Source organism: Halichoerus grypus, chromosome 6, assembly GCF_964656455.1.
Source record: "Halichoerus grypus chromosome 6, mHalGry1.hap1.1, whole genome shotgun sequence".
NCBI lineage: Eukaryota > Metazoa > Chordata > Mammalia > Carnivora > Phocidae > Halichoerus > Halichoerus grypus.
This window is the reverse complement of record NC_135717.1, coordinates 152,165,087-152,186,958: the sequence shown is the minus strand read 5'-3', so window position 1 is coordinate 152,186,958 and position 21,872 is coordinate 152,165,087. Positions and strand designations below refer to the sequence as shown.

Here is a 21,872-nt window from a genome sequence, read left to right as displayed (position 1 = left end):
TTCAACCTCCAGTTTAGTCCTAACTCTCAATTTAATCTCCAACTCAGGCAATATTTTCTAGGAAATTATTTTACCTTTTCCATTGATGAGCTGTTTTTATTTCCAGTTACTTGATATTACTTAGAAAAAAGAAATATTCTGGGCTAATGGCACAATGGCTTTGAAAGCACAGGAATGTTGCTACCATAAACACTGCTTTAACCTTTTCTGTTAAAAGTTGATACAATTCTACTGCATAAATAAAAAAAGACATGTTTAAGATCCTGGATAGTACAAATTTAGTATTAACTTTAATAGCCAAATACTAGTTTAAATGGCAAGAAGTACCTGAATTCATGAAAAATCTGAACTACAGATATTAAAAAAAAAAGACATATAGTTAAGTGGAGATAGTTCAGTCCAATAATATGTACTTATTGAAGTCCATATCAATTACAGCATTATGCTAAAACCTGGGAATCCAAAGACCAGGGACAGTATTAGTTCCTGTCCTTGAGCTCATTGTCCAGAAGGGAAGGCTGAGATGAAAACATGTGAGTCAGACTAGGTAGAGAGGGTACAAAACACCGGTGGTCAATAAAAGGTTTCTAGAGGAGGTAACGTATTAGTTATGTATTGCTGTATAACAATTACCCCTTATCTCACATAGTTATTATCTCACGTAGTTTCTAACAGCAAAAACCTGGAGAGGCTTAGCTTGTGGTTCTGGCTCAAGTTCTCTCATGAAGTTGCCGTCATGATGTTGGCCAGGGTTGCTGTCATCTGAAGGCTTGACTGGGGAGAATCCACTTTCAAAATAGCTACTGGCAGAAGGCCTCAGTTCTCTGCCATGGGGGTGTCTTCATAGGGCTACTCATGACATGGTCTGTACCTATCCCAGATTGAGGGATCTAAGAGAGAGAAAGTCAAAAGCTACAATGTCTTTTATAACCTAGCCTCAGGAGTGACATTCTTCACTTCCTCCTTATTCTATTGATCATACAGGTCAATCCTGATACAGTGTGGAAGGAGACTAAGGCAAGGATGTGAATATTAGGAGGCAGGGACCATCGGGGTCCATTTTGGTGACTGGCTACCACAGATATTACCTAACCCTAGTAAAAGTTCCCGGGGAATATACTTTAATAAACTGTTTTTTTTTTTTTTTAAAGATTTATTTATTTGAGAGAGAGAGTGAGCATGCACAGGGGAGGGGCAGAGGGAGAGGGAGAGAGAGAGAATCTCAGGCAGACTCCCACTGAGCAGGTTGCCCAACGTGGGGCTCAACCCCACCACCCTGAGATCATGACCTGAGCTGAAATCAAGAGTCGGATGCTTAACTGACTGAGCCACCCAGGATTCCCTAATAAACTGTTATTTTAAATAATTTTTTAGTCAACTGATAATCTTCGCTGATACTTTTTAGCTGGAATATAAATGTCTGTATATAAAAGGAGAATAATAATAGTGCCAATATTTATTGAATTTCTATATGGCGGGCACTGTCAAAGCGCTTTCTGTATATCATCACATTGAGAGAGAGTACAGCTTAGCATTTAAGCATCTGGATTCTAGAGCTATATAGGATTTTTAAAAAAATATTGACATGTTGGGGCAGATTACGTAACCCCTTTGTACCTTGGTTTTCTTATCTATAGGCAAAAGGAATGTTATGTCCCTCATAGGATGTCTTGAGGATAAAGTGAGCCAAAACACCAGGCACTCTCCTAATTCTTGACACACTTATGCTCAGAGACAGATTTTTCAAATTATTTTAATTCTTTATTTTTTACCCATGGGAGGTGCAGGGCATGGGCATCACATTGGATTGACCCAGTGGGAAGCAAGGAAATCTCAGTTCAGAGTTGGATGTCCTCCACAAAACAGGCTGGTCGACTCCCATGATGCCAGTCATCTAGGCTGGTTTTCAAGTTGTTAGTGCACTGCTATGTTCACTCCTTCTGGGAAAATTAAAAAAAAAAATGTGGGTCACTCAATGGACTACTGGGCAAGTATCCCTAGGGGAGGCAGATCTGCTCAGTGCCTTGGAGCAACCCATGCTTTTTCCATGGGACACTGAAGGCTGACCAACAGGCCACCCCAGGGTGTCCCTTTGACCGCATGCCCTGTGATTGAGGACATTCTTTTTTCTTGGCCCTGGCACCCCTTGAAGCCCCACCTGCTATTCTCATCTGGTTTAATCTGGTTTAATCTGGCTCTTGTCATTTTTATCTCCTTAGCATTGCTTAAAATGTCCCTGCAGGACCCTCCCTCTTCAACTATTTCTATCTTTAGCAAATAGAAACTTGGATACAAGTGCTGGCTCCTCCTCAGCTAGGTCATCTGCCCAAAGCCTTCCCAGGTTACTGTGGGTATGCCATTGTATTCATATATCACTGCTCTGGATTGTGAAAACAGCTCTTCACAAACTAAATAACCAAAGGCCCCAGAAAAATTTATCTGAATTTGTAAAGGTCTCTGGGAATGTTTTACTTCCTTTTCTTTTTTTTTTTAAATTTTTTTATTGTTATGTTAATCCCCATACATTACATCATTAGTTTTAGATATAGTGTTCCATGATTCATTGTTTGTGCATAACACCCAGTGCTCCACGCAGAACATGCCCTCTTTAATACCCATCACCAGGCTAACCCATCCTCCCACCCCCCTCCCCTCTATAACCCTCAGTTTGTTTTTCAGAGTCCATCGTCTCTCGTGGTTCGTCTACCCCTCAGATTTCCCCCCCTTCATTCTTCCCCTCCTGCTATTTTCTTCTTTTTATTTTTTCTTAACATATATTGCATTATTTGTTTCATAGGTACAGATCTGAGATTCAATAGTCTTGCACAATTCACAGCGCTTACCAGAGCACATACCCTCCCCAGTGTCTATCACCCAGTCACCCCATCCCTCCCACCCCACCTCCCACTCCAGCAACCCTCACTTTGTTTCCTGAGATTAAGAATTCCTCATATCAGTGAGGTCATATGATACATGTCTTTCTCTGTTTGATTTATTTCGCTCAGCATAATACCCTCCAGTTCCAAGCACGTCGATGCAAATGGCAAGATCTCATTCCTTTTGATGGCTGCATAATATTCCATTGTGTATATATACCACATCTTCTTTATCCATTCATCTGTCGATGGACATCTTGGCTCTTTCCACAGTTTGGCTATTGTGGACATTGCTGCTATAAACATCGGGGTGCACGTACCCTTTCTGATCCCTACTTTTGTATCTTTGGGGTAAATGCCCAGTAGTGCAATTGCTGGATCGTATGGTAGCTCTATTTTCAACTTTTTGAGGAACCTCCATACTGTGTTCCAGAGTGGCTGCACCAGCTTGCATTCCCACCAACAGTGTAGGAGGGTTCCCCTTTCTCCGCATCCCCGCCAACATCTGTCGTTTCCTGACTTGTTGATTTTAGCCATTCTGACTGGTGTGAGGTGGTATCTCATTGAGGTTTTGATTTGGATTTCCCTGATGCCAAGCGATGTTGAGCACTTTTTCATGTGTCTGTTGGCCATTTGGATGTCTTCTTTGGAAAAATGTCTGTTCATGTCTTCTGCCCATTTCTTGACTGGATTATTTGTTCTTTGGGTGTTGAGTTTGATAAGTTCTTTATAGATTTTGGATACTAGCCCTTTATCTGATATGTCATTTGCAAATATCTTCTCCCATTCTGTCGGTTGTCTTTTGGTTTTGTTGACTGTTTCTTTTGCTGTGCAAAAGCTTTTTATCTTGATGAAGTCCCAATAGTTCATTTTTGCCCTTGCTTCCCTTGCCTTTGGCGATGTTTCTAGGAAGAAGTTGCTGCGGCTGAGGTCGAAGAGGTTGCTGCCTGTGTTCTCCTCTAGGATTTTGATGGACTCCTGTCTCACATTGAGATCTTTCAACCATTTTGAGTCTATTTTTGTGTGTGGTGTAAGGAAATGGTCCAGTTTCATTCTTCTGCATGTGGCTATCCAGTTTTCCCAACACCATTTGTTGAAGAGACTGTCTTTTTTCCATTGGACATTCTTTCCTGCTTTGTCAAAGATTAGTTGACCATAGAGTTGAGGGTCCATTTCTGGGCTCTCGATTCTGTTCCATTGATCTATGTGTCTGTTTTTGTGCCAGTACCATACTGTCTTGATGATGACAGCTTTGTAATAGAGCTGGAAGTCCGGAATTGTGATGCCTCCAGCTTTGCTTTTCTTTTTCAGCATTCCTCTGGCTATTCGGGGTCTTTTCTGGTTCCATACAAATTTTAGGATTATTTGTTCCATTTCTGTGAAAAAAGTGGATGGTATTTTGATGGGGATTGCATTGAATGTGTAGATTGCTCTAGGTAGCATTGACATCTTCACAATATTTGTTCTTCCAATCCATGAGCATGGAACATTTTTCCATTTCTTTGTGTCTTCCTCAATTTCTTTCATGAGTATTTTATACTTTTCTGAGTACAGATCCTTTGCCTCTTTGGTTAGATTTACTCCTAGGTATCTTATGGTTTTGGGTGCAATTGTAAATGGGATTGACTCCTTAATTTCTCTTTCTTCTGTCTTGTTGCTGGTGTATAGGAATGCCACTGACTTCTGTGCATTGATTTTATATCCTGCCACTTTACTGAATTCCTATATGAGTTCTAGCAGTTTTGGGGTGGAGTCCTTTGGGTTTTCCACAAAAAGTATCATATCATCTGCAAAGAGTGAGAGTTTGACTTCTTCTTTGCCGATTTGGATGCCTTTGATTTCTTTTTGTTGTCTGATTGCTGTGGCTAGGACTTCTAATACTATGTTGAATAGCAGTGGTGATAGTGGACATCCCTGCCGCGTTCCTGACCTTAGGGGGAAAGCTCTCAGTTTTTCCCCATTGAGAATGATATTCGCTGTAGGTTTTTCATAGATGGCTTTTATGATATTGAGGTATGTACCCTCTATGCCTATACTCTTGAAGAGTTTTGACCAAGAAAGGATGCTGTACTTTGTCAAATGCTTTTTCTGCATCTATTGAGAGGATCATATGGTTCTTGTTCTTTCTTTTGTTAATGTATTGTATCACGTTGATTGATTTGCGGATGTTGAACCAACCTTGCAGCCCAGGGATAAATCCCACTTGGTCGTGGTGAATAATCCTTTTAATGTACTGTTGGATCCTATTGGCTTAGTATTTTGGTGAGAATTTTTGCATCCATGTTCATCAGGGATATTGGTCTGTAATTCTCCTTTTTGATGGGGTCTTTGTCTGGTTTTGGGATCAAGGTAATGCTGGCCTCATAAAATGAGTTTGGAAGTTTTCCTTCCATTTCTATTTTTTGGAACAGTTTCAGAAGAATAGGTATTAATTCTTCTTTAAATGTTTGGTAGAATTCCCCTGGGAAGCCATCTGGCCCTGGGCTTTTGTTTTTTGGGAGATTTTTGATGACTGCTTCAATTTCCTTAGTGGTTATAGGTCTGTTCAGGTTTTCTATTTCTTCCTGGTTCAGTTTTGGTAGTTGATACATCTCTAGGAATGCATCCATTTCTTCCAGGTTATCGAATTTGCTGGCATAGAGTTGCTCATAATATGTTCTTGTAATTGTTTGTATTTCTTTGGTGTTGGTTGTGATCTCTCCTCTTTCATTCATGATTTTATTTATTTGGGTCATTTCTCTTTTCTTTTTGATAAGTCTGGCCAGGGGTTTATCAGTCTTGTTAATTCTTTCAAAGAACCAGCTCCTAGTTTCATTGATCTGTTCTACTGTTCTTTTAGTTTCTATTTCATTGATTTCTGCTCTGATCTTTATTATTTGTCTTCTCCTGCTGGGTTTAGGCTTTATTTGTTGTTCTTTCTCCAGCTCCCTTAGGTGTAGGGTTAGGTTGTGTACTTGAGACCTTTCTTGTTTCTTGAGAAAGGCTTGTATTGCTATATACTTTCCTCTTAGGACTGCCTTTGCTGCATCCCAAAGATTTTGAACAGTTGTGTTTTCATGTTCATTGGTTTCCATGAATTTTTTAAATTCTTCTTTAATTTCCTGGTTGACCCATTCATTCTTTAGTAGGATGCTCTTTAGCCTCCATGTATTTGAGTTCTTTCTGACTTTCCTCTTGTGATTGAGTTCTAGTTTCAAAGCATTGTGGTCTGAAAATAGGCAGGGAATGATCCCAATCTTTTGGTACCGGTTGAGACCTGACTTATGACCTAGGATGTGATCTATTCTGGAGAATGTTCCATGGGCACTAGAGAAGAATGTGTATTCCGTTGCTTTGGGATGGAATGTTCTGAATATGTCTGTGAAGTCCATTTGGTCCACTGTGTCATTTAAAGCCTTTATGTCCTTGCTGATCTTTTGCTTAGACGATCTGTCCATTTCAGTGAGGGGATGTTAAAGTCCCCTACTATTACTGTATTGTTGTCAATGTGTTTCTTTGCTTTTGTTATTAATTGCCTTATATAATTGGCTGCTCTCATGTTAGCGGCATAGATATTTACAATTGTTAGATCTTCTTGTTGGATAGACCCTTTAAGTAGGATATAGTGTCCTTCCTCATCTCTTATTACAGTCTTTGGTTTAAAATCTAATTTGTCTGATATAAGGATTGCCACCTCAGCTTTCTTTTGGTATCCATGGCATGGTAAATGGTTTTCCACCCCCTTACTTTCAATCTGGGGGTGTCTTTGGGTCTAAAATGAGTCTCTTGCAGACAGCATATCGATGGGTCTTGTTTTTTTTTTTTTTTAAAGATTTTATTTATTGATTTGACAGAGAGAGAGAACACAAGTAGGCAGAGCGGCAGGCAGAGAGAGAGGGAGAAGCAGGATCCCTGCTGAGCAGGGAGCCCAATGCAGGGCTCGATCCCAGGGCCCTGGGATCATGACCTGAGCCGAAGGCAGACACCTAACTGACTGAGCCACCCAGGCGCCCCACGATGGGTCTTGTTTTTTAATCCAATCTGATAGCCTGTGTCTTTTGATTGGGGCATTTAGCCCTTTTACATTCAGGGTACTATTGAAAGATATGAATTTAGTGCCATTGTATTGCCTGTAAGGTGACTGTTACTGTATATTGTCTGTGTTCCTTTCTGGTCTATGTTGCTTTTAGGGTCTCTCTTTGCTTAGAGGACCCCTTTCAAGATTTCTTGTAGGGCTGGTTTCGTGTTTGCAAATTCCTTTAGTTTTTGTTTGTCCTGGAAGCTTTTTATCTCTCCTTCCATTTTCAATGACAGCCTAGCTGGATATAGTATTCTTGGCTGCATATTTTTCTCATTTAGTGCTCTGAATATATCCTGCCAGTCCTTTCTGGCCTGCCAGGTCTCTGTGGATAGGTCTGCTGCCAATCTAATGTTTCTACCGTTGTAGGTTACATATCTCTTCTCCCGAGCTGCTTTCAGGATTTTCTCTTTATCTCTGAGACTCGTAAGTTTTACTTTTAGATGTCGGGGTGTTGACCTATTTTTATTGATTTTGAGAGGGGTTCTCTGTGCTTCCTGGATTTTGATGCCTGTTTCCTTCCCCAAATTAGGGAAGTTCTCTGCTATAATTTGCTCCAGTATACCTTCTGCCCCTCTCTCTCTTTCTTCTTCTTCTGGGATCCCAATTATTCTAATGTTGTTTCGTCTTATGGTATCGCTTATCTCTCGAATTCTGCCCTCGTGATCCAATAGTTGTTTATCTCTCTTTTTCTCAGCTTCTTTATTTTCCATCATTTGGTCTTCTATATCACTGATTCTCTCTTCTGCCTCATTTATCCTAGCAGTTAGCGCCCCCATATTTGATTGCACCTCATTAATAGCCTTTTTGATTTCGACTTGGTTAGATTTTAGTTCTTTTACTTCTCCAGAAAGCGTTTCTCTAATAACTTCCATATTTTTTGCAAGCCCAGCTAGTATCTTTAAAGTGATGATTCTGAACTCTAGATCCGACATTGTACTAATGTCTGTATTGAGTAGGTCCCTGGCAGTCGGTACTACCTCTTGTTCTTTTTGTTGAGGTGATTTTTTCTGTCTTGTCATTTTGCCCAGAGGAGAATAGATTAATGAGAGAACAAAATGCTAACAGGGTAACAACGTCCCCAGAAAATATACTCTAAACAAATCAGAAAAGACCTGAAGCAGTGGGAAAAGAAAGGGAAAGAGAGAAAAAAGAAAAAGAAAAAGAAAAAGAGAAAAAGATAAAGATAAAAACAAACAAAAACAGAACAAAACAAAAAAAAACCAGAATATGATCAAATATGATCAGGCTGGTATATAGATCAGTGCTACACACTAGATTTTGGGTGTATTTTGGTCTGTTAGAAGAAAGTGCCTCCCAAAATTTTAAAGAAAGAAAAACTTATATATATATATACAAAAATAGGGGTTGATGTGATGAAGGGATGGAATATGACTGTAAAGATGGAAATTATAAAAAATTTTATATAAGGAATTGATAAGATGTTGTTTGAAAAAAGAAAGAAGAGGATTTAAAAAAAAAAAAGGAAAAGGAGAGAATGTGATCAGGCAGGGGAGTAGAAAAAAAACCGTACACTAGAGATTTAGGGTATATTTTGATCTGTTAGAAGAAACTATCTCAAAATTTTAAAGAGAGAACAACTTATATATATATGCCAAAAATATGGGTAACTACTATGAAGGGATAGAATATGACTCTAAAAATGAAAAATAAAAATGTTTTTTAAAAAAGGGATTGGTAAGGTGTTGGTTGAAAAAGGGAAAAAGAAAAATTCAAAAAAAAAAGACAGTTAAAAAAAATTAACTTTGAAAGACTAAAGAATCATGGTAAAAAAGCCATGAATTCTATGTGCATTATTCCCCTAGTGCTGGAGTTCTGCCGTTCTCATTGATCGGTAAACTTGGTCTTGGCTGGCTGTTCTCGCTGATCTTCTGGGGGAGGGGCCTGTTGCCATGGTTCCCAAATGTCTTTGCCGGAGGTGGAATTGCCCCGCCCTTGCCCAGTCAGGGCTAAGTAATCTGCTCGGGTTTGCCCTCCGGAGCTTTTGTTCCCTGCAAGCTTTCCGTACAGCTTTGGATGCGGAGAGTGAAAATGGCGGCCTCCCAATCTCCGCCCCGGAGGAGCCGAGAACTCGGGGCCCCACTCCTCAGTGCGCCCCAGAGAAAAGCCGTCAGTCACTCCTGTCTTCCCGGTCTCCGGCCGCACTCCGTGCTCACCCGGCCTGTGACCGCGCGTTTCTATCTCTGGCACCCGACCCCGGGTGGAGTCTCCAAACCCAGCAGATCCCTGCAGTGCACTCCTGCGCCGCTCCTCCCGGGGGAAGAAGGTGAGTCTCCCCGGATCTGCCGCTTGTTGGGTCCCTGCTGGAGGAGCAGTGGCCCGACTGTGCCGCGGATCACGGTTTATGGCAACCCCGAGCTGAGAGCCCGCGCCTCGGCTCCGTCTCTGCAGCCGGCTTCCCCGGTCCGATACCTGGGAGCTCTGCTGCACTCAGGCACCCCCGGTCTTTCTGTGACCCGGAGGGTCCTCAGACCACACTGTCCCGCGAGGGTTCCACCCCCGCTTAGCCACTGGAGCGACGTCCCTCAGCAGAGCAGACTTCTAAAAGTTCCAATTTTGTGCTCCGCGGCTCTATCACTTGCCAGAAGCGGCCGACGGAGGCCCCTCCCCAGCCATCTATCCTCCCGAATATCGCCTCAGATTCACTTCTCCGCACGTCCTACCTTCCAGAAAGTGGTCGCTTTTCTGTTCAGAGAGTTGTTGCTATTCTTTTCTTCAATCTCCTGTTGAGTTTGTAGGTGTTCAGAATGGTTTGATCCCTATCCAGCTGAATTCCTGAGACCAGACGAAATCCAGGTCTCCTACTCCTCCGCCATCTTGCTCCGCCCCTTTTACTTCCTTTTCTTGTATACAGTTATTTAGAAATAAATGGTAAGGACTAATAATGGCAATGAGATGAAAACTATGTGTAGAACGGTGCTCCCCACTCTCCTTTGGGAATAATGCTGGTAAGGCCCTTTAAAATGTGCAAGACAGGGGCACCTGGGTGGCTCAGTTGGTTAAGTGTCCAACTCTTGTTTTTTTTTTTTTTAAGATTTTATTTATTTATTTGACAGCGAGAGAGACAGTGAGAGAGGGAATACAAGCGGGGGAGTGGGAGAGGGAGAAGCAGGCTTCCCGCTGAGCAGGAAGCCTGATACGGGGCTTGATCCCAGGACCCTGGGATCATGACCTAAGCTGAAGGCAGACGCTTAACGACTGAGCCACCCAGGCGCCCCTCCAACTCTTGGTTTTGGCTCAGGTCATGATCTCAAGGTCCTGAGATGGAGGTCCCCCCCACCCCCGCGCTCAGCAGGGAGTCTGCTTCCCTTCCCTTTGCCCCTCCCCGTACTCACACACTCTCTCTCTCTCTCTGTATCTCTAAAATAAATAAATAGATCTTTTAAAAAAATGTGCAAGAGAACACCAACTACTCACCAGGGATTAATCTTTAAATAAGAACAGAGTAAGAACTGTGTTAGTTAAAGTAAACCCTCATTAGCTGATGACTGTCTATTAGGTTCCTGTATTTACCTTTCCACAATGAATGGCAAGACTTACCATCACCAAGATAAAGACTTGCCAGAAGTTTGAGCAGTCTCCATTTTTCCCAGGACAGTTGTCACCTTGGCCCCAGTTCCTGCCTGGCTAGTGACACAGCATCTGAAGTCATGCTGTCCATAGCTGGGGAAGGTGGGAATGGGAGCCCAGGAGGCACGAGTGAGCTCCTGTTCCACATCTGCTCAGCTCTCTCCTTGCCTTTGGTGAAAATATTTTTCAAATTCTGTCTCCTTAGAGAAATCTGTTTAAAATCAATTTCTGGCCAGCCCCTTTCCCTGTCCTCCCGGTCAGCCATCCATCCAGTCTAGCCACTACTTAAGGATTTTTTTTTTCATAAACAAATGCAAACATCCATCTCTACAGAAAGAATATAGAAGACATGAGAGTGTAAGTCCATCTTATTGCCTTAGGAACCAAAGAGCTTACAGGAAAGACCCCATTCTCAGACTTTACACTGTTGCAAGTTAGGGGCATGCTCAAGATAGTGGCTTTGAAGTGGAAAATCTCAGTTCCAGTTCTACCACTTAGTAGAAGTGATATTCAACCACCCTAAACTTTATTTTCTTTACCACTACAATGTAAATAATGATAAGCCACTTATGGAGTTGTTGTGAAGATTTGGGGACCACATAAAGCATCTAGGAAGTGCCTGGCACATGTAAGCACTCAATATTCCACTTATTATCATAATTATTTTTAAAAACTCTGTCTCTAAGATTAAGAATTCCTCTTTATCCATTCATCTGTCAATGGACTCTGTAAGACTGTTGAATCACAGACCTGTACCTCTGAAACAAATAATACATTATATCTTTTAAAAAAAAAAAAAGAAGAAGAAGAAGATAGCAGGAGGGGAAGAATGAAGGGGGTGAAATCAGAGGGGGAGACGAACCATGAGAGATACGGACTCTGAGAAACAAACTGAGGGTTCTAGAGGGGGGGGTGGGGGAATGGGCTAGCCTGGTGATGGGTATTAAAGAGGGCATGTATTGAATGGAGCACTGGGTGTTATACGCAAACAATGAATCATGGAACACTACATCAAAAACTAACGATGTAATGTATGGTGATTAACATAACATAATAATAATAATAAAAAAAAAAAAAAAACTGTGTCTCTACACTCAAGGATTCTTCCTAAGGACTTCAAGGAAGGTTGGACTGCTGATATCTCACTTTATCTCCATTGCAATAGATAGTAATGCAGCCCCATTTTATCCATGATTATTATTAATTCACATTTTGGATGTGAAAACTGAACCTAAAGAGGTCAAGGGATTCAAATATCCTGTCAGAGCTGGGGCTCAAACTGATTTCCTCAAATTCTAACTGAGCACCAAGCTCAGGGTTCAACATTAAATTACAGTGATCTTTAGCAAGGCAGATGGATATGTAAAAACAAAAGCAACAAAAACAAAACTTGCACAGAATGTAATGAGCATGATAAAGAGACATAAAAATTGCTCTAATAAATCAGATCAAAGAGCCATTAATTCCAGGGCAAGGGAGGGGTGGAGGTGAGAAAGGGGTGAAGTTAGGGAGGCTCTGAAGAGTAATTGTCAAGTCTTCTCTAGTGGACTTCTGGAACAAGTGGTCATAAACTGGACTGCTTACAGACACATTTTATTTGTCCTTTAGAGTGCTTAAAATTATTTTGAATTGGTTGTCAACATTTAAAAACAGGAGATTTCACATAAAAATAGAAATTTCTGGCTTCTCTTGGAAAATCAGATCTGTTAACATGATTGTTCATCATTCCACTTGATGTCAGTTGGCCGTCCACTTCAGCCTGGGCTGACCTCCAACAGTGTCCCCACAGGGTCTCTTCTTGACCTTTGTCAAGGGTCAAGAAATTGAAAAGATAAGATTTTCATAGGCATAGCAACAACCAAGCATGAAAATTTAAGTGCTAGAAGGATAATGAAAATCTTTGTTTACTTAAGTAGAATAAAATATTCAAGACATCTACTATTTATTGACTAAACATATCCTTTACTCCTTAGATTTCAAGTATACTTTAGTTCAGTGTAGGTCTAAATGTAATCATCACAAAAGGATTAGAGAGGTGGAAATCCTGTGGAAATTGTGGATGTGTTGAAGTGAATTCAGAAAGAAATATGCTTCTGAAAAGGGAAGTAGTAAAGTAGGAACTTTAAGGGCTTGCATGCCACAATGTTCTGCTGGTTTTGCTAATTACTATTAGAGATACATTAGTAAAAATTAATTAATTTATAATTCTTTTTTTTCAAATTCCTGTATCTGGACATAGGATTTAACACAGATGCTTTCAGACATTTTTGTCCATGACCCACAGTATGAAATACATTTTTCATCCCATATACATGCATATACATTCAGCTGTGGGTGGACACTTGAGTTTCTTCTACCTTTTGGCTATTGTGAAAAATGCTGCTATGGACATGGATGTACAAATGTCTGTCCAAGTTCCTGCTTTACTCTTTATGAAGTGGAATTGTTGGATTACATGGTAAGTCTGTTTTTAATATTTTGAGGAAGACAATGATTTTCATAAAGATGATTCTTTAGATTACAGCTACTGTGAAATAAGGGACTGCATTAGAATGTTCATCTGCATTTTCATTACTTTCCAGTATGCTGGCAAGTTTGCAAATAAGAATTCTCAGAGAAATTTTGTTATAATGGTTCTGAGGAGCACAGGACTCAGTAGAGGCAGCATCAGAATAGAACCAATCTCTGCGGACAACCTGCCGATGAATGATGAATAAATAACACCCATTAAGAAAACTTTATATGGGGGCGCTTGGGTGGCTTAGTTGATTAAGCTTCTGCCTTCAGCTCGGGTCATGATCCCAGGGTCCTTCCTGACCTGGGAGCCTGCTTCTCCCTCTCCCTCTGCCTGCCACTCCCCCTGCTTGTGCGCTCTCTCTCTTGCTATCTTTCTCTCTCTCTCTCTGTCAGATAAATAAATAAAATCTTAAAAAAGAAGAAAACTTTCTATGGTGATCAGGAAGTTGCCTTTGCTTTCTGTGTTAAGATGTACACTTACTAATCTAGTCTGTTTTGTGTCATGACTATAAAACCTTAAAAACTGATGCTTTTCTCCATGTGCTCTAAGCAGCCTGCAGTGAAATTGCAAGGAATGAAAAGTCCCTAAATTTCAGTCAAAGCCGTCAATATTTACATTAAACAAAATAGAACTCCCAAATAAAACTCCAAAACCCAACTTCTCTTTCTAAAAGTTACATATGCAATGTAGGTTCACTGTAGGATAATAAAAAAAAAAACCCATAAAAATATAGAAATGGAAACCAGGGGTGTCTGGGTGGCGCAGTTGGTTAAGTGTCTAATTCTTGGTTATGGCTCAGGTCATGATCTCGGAGTCATGAGGTCTATCCCCATGATGGGCTCTGCACTCAGTGGGAGTCTACTTGAGAATTTCTTTCCCTCTCCCTCTCCCTCGCCCCTCCTGCTTGTGCTCTCTTTCTTTCTAGAATCAATAAATACATCTTTAAAATAATATATAGAAATGGAAACCATCTGTAATCCCACCCACTTTTTGTTAAATTCTTCCAGATTATTTTCTGGAAGAAATACATAAATGTATTTCATGTACATTTTAATTATCAAATAAGTCATGCTATAATTTATTGTTTTATGACTTGTTTTTTCCCTATTAGTATATTGTACACATATTTCCATGCCCTGTCTTTTCTCATAAAGTAATGTTTATGATTGAAAAATATCAGTTTTATAGATATCACTTAATTTATTCAATGTTGTATTGTTGGACTTTTTCTTTGACATTTTATTTTGCTAATACAGCAATGAATATTTTTTTCATAGGTTAATTTTTAAGTTCATCTTGATTTTTATGGATGAATCTTAAAAGTAATATGGCTTATGCAAAGGGTATGCATAATTATTTTTTCGAAAAGAAAATATTTGCATATTTTTCAATATTAAAAGTAATATAAATTTATCATTACAGGTTCAAATAGTATGAAATAAAATAAAAAGTAGAGTTAAAATTGCTCTTTTTCCTCAAGATGTTGTGTTAACAATTTAGTGAACATTCTTTTAGCCTTTTTTTTTTTTTTAAGATTTTATTTATTTGACAGAGAGAGAGACACAGTGAGAGAGGGAACACAGGCAGGGGGAGTGGGAGAGGGAGAAGCAGGCTTCCCGCCGGGCAGGGAGCACGATGTTCTGAGCCGAAGGCAGACGCTTGACGACTGAGCCACCCAGGCGCCCTTTTCTTTTAGACTTTCAATGCATGTATACAAACATATATTTACAAAAATGAAATCTGCCTCTACATTTGAGTTTGGTAACCTTATTTTTTAACTTAGAAGACAGTGGATGTTTTCCATGTCATTAATATTCTTTTACAATATTTTTTGATGGTTTCAAACTATTGCATTGTGGTGGAAAAACTTTTCCTATACCCTCCTTGGTTCTGGGTTTGGGGTCTATGAATTAAACTGACAAAAGACAGATTAGTAAGAGGAAAAAAAGATTTTTTAATTTATCTACGTACATGGGAATTCACAGAAAAATGTGACTCAAGGAGATGGTTAGAATTGGGGGCTTATATACCATCATCATAAAGGCACTTATGGGAAAAGAAATGACTTTTAGGGAAGATAAATGGGTCCTTAGAAGAATAGATAGATATGACAGCTTAGCAACAATGTCTATTTAGGTGATTTCTTATCCTGGCACTGATCTCCAGTGATAGGAGGGCACTTAGAAGAGTTTAATTCTTTTGGGACGCTCTGCTTTTATGCAGAGGGGGAGAGTTCAGAAAAGAAAACTCTTCACAATGATATGTTCTGAATCCCTTCACCATATTTGTATTATGGGTCAGTCTAAGTTTTTGCAGCCTCTGCCGAGGGGAACGGGCCTACCCACAGCCTCTGGTAACAGGGTAGGGCTCCTCTCTTCTGCTGTTCCTGCCCTCCAGCCACCAGCTAATTGGAACAAGACCAGGTACCTGACCATGGGCAATCACTATGTTATGAGGGGGCCTGGTGCAAAATCTTTGCCCCAGCAGAGAGAAGCTGGACCAATGATGATCTCATTGTTGGATTTGAGTTGAGGTATAAGTAGAAAGTTAAACTGTTCACACTGGATTCACAGCTTAAAGATGCATGAAGAAGAGCCACAAGGGAGAGTACTTGCCTTGAAAAGTCATAAATAGGTCAGTTAACATTATAAGGAAGCAGGATGTGTAGGATATGCTATCAGGCTGATCCAAATATGTAGAATAAAGAGTTGTGTTTTAGGGTAAAGCCTGGAGTGAGATGAGAATTTGAATTTTGATACTTCCACTTCCATTTGATACTTCCCCGATTAACCTTCTGACCCATAGTTTCCTTGTCAGTAACATGTGGATAATAATATGTCTGTTATTGAGTTGTAGGAAGAATTTATTAAGATAATATAGGCAAATTTGCAATGACGTGGATGGAACTGGAGGGTATTATGCTGAACGAAATAAGTCAATCAGAGAAAGACATGTATCATATGATCTCACTGATAGGAATTCTTAATCTCAGGAAACAAACTGAGGGTTGCTGGAGTGGTGGGGGGTGGGAGGGATGGGGTGGCTGGGTGATAGACATTGGGGAGGGTATGTGCTATGGTGAGTGCTGTGAATTGTGTAAGACTGATGAATCACAGACCTGTACCTCTGAAACAAATAATACATTATATGTTAAAAAAAAGAAGAAGATAGTAGGAAAGGTAAAATGAAGGGGGGGAAATCGGAGGGGGAGACGAACCATGAGAGACTATGGACTCTGAGAAACAAACTGAGGGTTCTAGAGGGGAGGGGGGTGGGGGGATGGGCTAGCCTGGTGATGGGTATTAAAGAGGGCACATATTGAATGGAGCACTGGGTGTTATACGCAAACAATGAATCATGGAACACTACATCAAAAACTAATGATGTATGGTGATTAACATAACATAATAAAATAAAAAAAAGATAATATAGGCAAGGTTCTTAGTCTCTGACACACAGAAACGCTAAATAAATGTAGTCATTATTATAGCTGTATCTTCCCAAATATACCTTATATTTGATATTCTTCCTGTGCTGTATTTTTTTCCTCTACTGTATTTTTGAATCTCTGGTATTTAATATAGCAATTTATGAATATGTAATTAATGATTGTTATGTCATGTGCCAGGAAGTTTTCATATCAAAGTCTGGATTTTTTATTGACCGAAGTTCTAAAATAACCAAATAAATTTTCTACTCTACAATTTTCTTTCACCTTTAAGGATAAAAGGAATATTCTACCAAGACTGCTCATTTGATTTGGGGCTTATAAAACTTGAATTTTCTTTCCTATAATCCCTTGGAATGTTGAATTCATGCATTAAAAGGAATATTAGCCGTGAAATCCCAGTTGACAACTGGGTAGACTGCTTGAATCCTCATAGGATTTGAATTTCTTACCTTTTTTTCCTTAGGGAGTACCTAAATTTTCTCTTGTCAGAATGGTGTAAAGGGGGGGGGTGGGTAGATTCAGTTTTTAGTCAAGTTAACTTTCTGCCTCTTCCCATCCCCTCCCTACTAGATAATTAAGGACTACGTGGCATATATAAATAGCTTCAGCTGAGAACATCCTCATATCTTTGCCCCTCTCATCACTGAGCAGGACCCATAACTGATGTTGCAATTAGAGTGCTGATTTAGCTCTGAGAGACACATTGCAAATGATCCACAGCAGAGGATGGTATTTATATCACTACTGACTGATGAGAACTTTGTCAACTGTGCCTTTGGCAGAGCATTTGATGGCACGCCCCTGGGTTAATCTACTTCTCAATATAACCGATGATCCATGGTGATGTGTTTTCAGAACCACTCATCTTACACAGGGTGCCATGATGTGGAACAGACCTACGTAAATACAGATAATTAAGGAAATACTCAAGCCACAGTATAGAGATCAACAGAAGTGCTGTAGAGGTCAAGACATTTGGTGACTTACTGGGGCACATTTGGTATCATTTGTGCCAACAGGATTTACACTTCTGTGTTTAGGGTTTAATTGTCTATTTTGACATAAAAGAAAGGAAATGAAAATAGATTGACTACTTATGTTTACCATAGAAAGGTCAGGCAATTTGAAGTTTTTTTTGTTTTTTGTTTTCTCCATTTCTTAGAGGCTATGAGAGCTTCAAAACCATAACATATCTCAGGTCAAATAAGTAACGTGGAATCAGAAATTCTAGGATTATTTGATTAGGAGTTAAAAGCCTGTGATTTCCTATCTATCTATCTATCTATCTATCTATCTATCTATCTATCTACCTACCTATCATCTATCTTTCCTCTGTGTAAGATGAATTAGTAGAAACACAAACATGGAGTTGGGCTCATTGTCTTTCTAACTCTTCCTTAATGGCTAGAAGGTGTGATGTTACAGTGTGTTAGAAGAAAGCTTCACTTTTGTTCTCTTTGATATGGAGAACTGATATTGATAATCTTTTGTGAAGAGCTTTGAAAACATAGCTTCATGGTCCTCCTGATCCCCCAGAAATCCCAAAGAGATTACCACCTCTAAGCCTTTCCTACCTAAAAATCTTGCTATCAATCAAACGTACACTAGGAGTCTAAATGATGTTGCAATGAGGAAAGTCATTGCTCAGTACACACTGAATCTCTGTGATGGGCGCCAAGGAACTCCTTCTCCTTCTTCCATGGTCTCCTTCTCTCTGGATCAACTTCTTTTTCCTCTTTGATTCTGGCTCAGGTGATCAGCCAGTCAGATGGGTCCTATTGGAGCTGGAGAGAAGGGAAGTAGGGTGGGGGGGAGTCCTTGCTCTAAGAGAAAGGGCAGAATGAAAATGGTACCTTCTGGTTCAATCTCAAAGTGAAATAGCTACCAAACTAACTCTTCCCTTACTGGTTTTGGCCCACTTTTAGAAAACGTTTGTGTTATTTTGTCTTTTTTCCCTCTTACCATAGACCGTCAGTATTGTTCTAACTTGTAAGGAATAGAATGAACAGAGTGAAAATCTCTGGCTACGATACAATCAAGGCCTTCCCTGTTTTCTCATATGAACATCTGCCTCCCCTGTGACTAGTGGCTACAGGCTACTCAATTCTCATCTCAGAAATATCAGATGTAGTCCCTTGAGAGGATAAAAATGTAAGCAGGAAATCCATATGTACTTTAGGACTTGCATCTAGGATATTTAAAGAACTCTCAAAACTCAAAAATAAGGAAAAAACCCACAATTAAAAGAAATGTACAAATGACTTGAAAAGAAACCTTAAAAATGTACAAATGCCCAATAAGCACATGAAAAGATGCTCAACATAATTGGAGAAATGCGAATTAAAACCACAATGATGCCACACACACAAAAGATAGTTAAAAATAAAATAAAATAAAATAAAATACAACAATAACCATGTGCTGATGAGGGTACAGAGCAACTGGAATTCTCATCATTGTTGGTGGGAATGCAAAACGTATAGCCGCCTCAGAAAACAGTTTGGCAGTTTCTTATAAAGTTGAAATGCACTTATCATATGACCCAGTAATCCTACTTTTAGGTGTTTACCCAAGCATATTGAACTTAGTTCATACAAAAACCTACATGCAAAAGTACATAGCAGCTTTATTCATAAGCACCAAAAACTGGAAACAACCCTGAGGTTCTCCAACTGGTGAATGGGTAAGCAAACTATAGTCCATCCAAACAATGGAAGCACTGAACAATAAAAAGGAACTAACTTCTGATACATGCAACAATATGGATGAATCTCAAATGCATCATGCTGAGTAAAAGAATCGAGATTCAAAAAGCTCAAAATCATACCATCTGATTTCATTTATATGACTTTCTGGAAAAGGCAAAACTATAGGGGCAGAAAATGAAGACCACAAAGGGACATAAGGGAACTTTTTGAGATAATTGAAATACTGAATATCTTCAGGGTGGTGGTTACATGGTTGTACATATTTGTTAAACCTCCTAGGACTGTACACTAAAAAGGGTAAACTTTTACACCTCAATAATTTTAAAAAAAGGGAATGGCCATTGATAAAATAGAAGACAAAGATAAAAGTGATCAACCATGGCAACTTACTTCTTTAAGAAAACGAACAAAATTAGACAAACCTCTGGTGATATTAACCAGGGTTGCCAAAAGGACCAGGGAGAGAAGGTGAGACATATGGGATAACAGGTCCATACAAGGCAGCCTCTCTTATCCCTCTGAGTTTCAGGACTGTGGAGGAAAGGGACAATGAGTAAGGATTGAGAAAATAACACCTATGAGGAAAAGTTAAAGGAACCGAGGTAGTTTCCCTGGCAACAGGGGCTGGAAGGGTGACTTGGTAGCTGTCTTTGAGTTTCCAAGCCTCCTTGACAGTTTAATTACAGTGCTATTTAGCAGGAGTGAATAGCTATAACGATCTTTAGCATATCATAATGGGATTTTATCTATAATATCATCCAAAAGTTAACAATTTATTGCGCTTACTATATACCAGACCCTGTTCTATCTTCTTCGTATTTATTAACCCATTTAAACACCTCATCAGTCCCATAAAGGGAAGTATTCTTTATTGTCTCCATTTTACAGATTTGGACACTGAGGAACAAGAGAAGGAGTTGCACTTGTATCTCCTTGTTGAAACAAAATGGTGCTTTTTACTGATTTCTCTTTTTCGTGTGTTCTTTTTTCTTTTAACAGCATCCTTTCATTTATGTTGTCTTTTATACTTGACAGAGTACTTTCAAAAGCTATATTTTATTTGCAACCAGAGGAATTTTGGTGTGAAGTAGTAGTTATTTGTATGTGTGGTTAAAGTTCAATGACAATAGTTTCTAGAAAGTTCTAGGAAGAGCTAAATGCTGCTGTTCTGAATTTCATATCTTAGTTTTTATTTTCTATGCCATATAAAATTTCCCCTTTTCTTTTTTGATTCCTACTGATCCTTCAAGGCCCAGGTAAAGGCCCCACCTCCCCATTCAGTGACATTTATGAAGTACCTACCCCCATGCTGGGCATTGGCTTTTTTCCCCTGACCCCTGAGGAGTATGCGACCACCTTTCTTCACAGTGACGGTACAAAGATGAATGAACCCTGTCCAACTAGACAGTAGTCACTGTCTAGTTGGAGAGTGGACAGATGCATGGTCTACTCCATATCACGATATGATAACTACAAAATGAAGGCAGTGAATGAGTCCGAGGATACACATATTCTCCTGAAATAGGAAGAGCAAGGAAGAATAGAGTAAAAGATGAGGTATAAGAGAGAAAATGAAGAATAACCATCAGCCAAGAATCAGAGGATCAGGGACCTTAAGAAATAGGGAATTTTAGAACAATTACCATGGGGAATAGGAAAGGAGTCAACTCAATTAGTTAAAGCAGTCATTCTCAACTTGGTCCAAAATAGAATCACCCTTATTAAAAAAAAAAAAAAACCGATGCTTGTTTCCTATCCCAGAGTTTCTGATTCAATTGATCTTGTTGATGGGGTTCAGTCATTGATGGTTTCAGAAAGCTCCCAAGTGATTCTCATGTGAGCTGGGATTGAGCAACACTGAAAATATTGCTGAATAGTGCTGAGAGGCTCATGCCTATCCTGCTTAAGTTGATTTCTCACTATTACTTACTCTCATATTCATTTATTTGTTCATTCAAAAATGTTTATTGACCACCCATTATGTGTCAGGCACCTCACTAGGCAGAGAAAAAGTTGTCTTAGTGCTTTGATAATTATTTCCCTCCCATTTGGGAGGGATAAATCCTATTTATTTATTTTTAATTTTTTTTTAATTTGACTGAGAGAGAGAATGAGAGCATGAGTGGGGTGGGGAGGAGCAGAGGCAGAGGGCAAAGCAGATTCTCCACTGAGCAAGGAGCCCAATGTGGGGCTCAATCCCAACACTTCGGGATCATGACCTGAGCTGAAAGCAGCTGCTTAACCGACTGAGCCACCCAGCAGGCATCACACTAAGTGTGGAGTTTGCTTAAGATCCTCTCTCTCTCCCCCTCTGCCCCTCCCCTGCTCATGATCACACACCTGAGCTCTCTCTCTCAAAAAAATTAAAAAAAAAGTAATAAAAGATATTTGAACACTTACTATGTATTATTGAAACTTTACAATGCCTACATATGGTAGGCCCTGTCCTTGTTATGCTGCACATTTTATGAATGAAGGAAATGAGCCACAGAAAAGTGAAGTAACTTGCCCAAGGTCACACAGCTAGTAGGTGGCAGAGCTGAGAGGCTCTAGAGTGGTTTCCTTAACCACAAAGCAGCACTGTCTCTCTGCTGTACCTGTCTTCATGCTGAGTCCAAAGCCAGTGCTTCATAAATATATATCTTGAACCCTCAGAAATGCTGAAAATACT

At 39.7% G+C, this 21,872-nt stretch overlaps 1 long non-coding RNA gene across 3 annotated transcripts in view; it reads left to right on the top strand.

The window, feature by feature from the left end:
• LOC118526302 (uncharacterized) overlaps positions 1-21,872 on the top strand; it is a 278,642-nt gene that overhangs the window by 128,876 nt on the left and 127,894 nt on the right. The window lies entirely within an intron of this gene.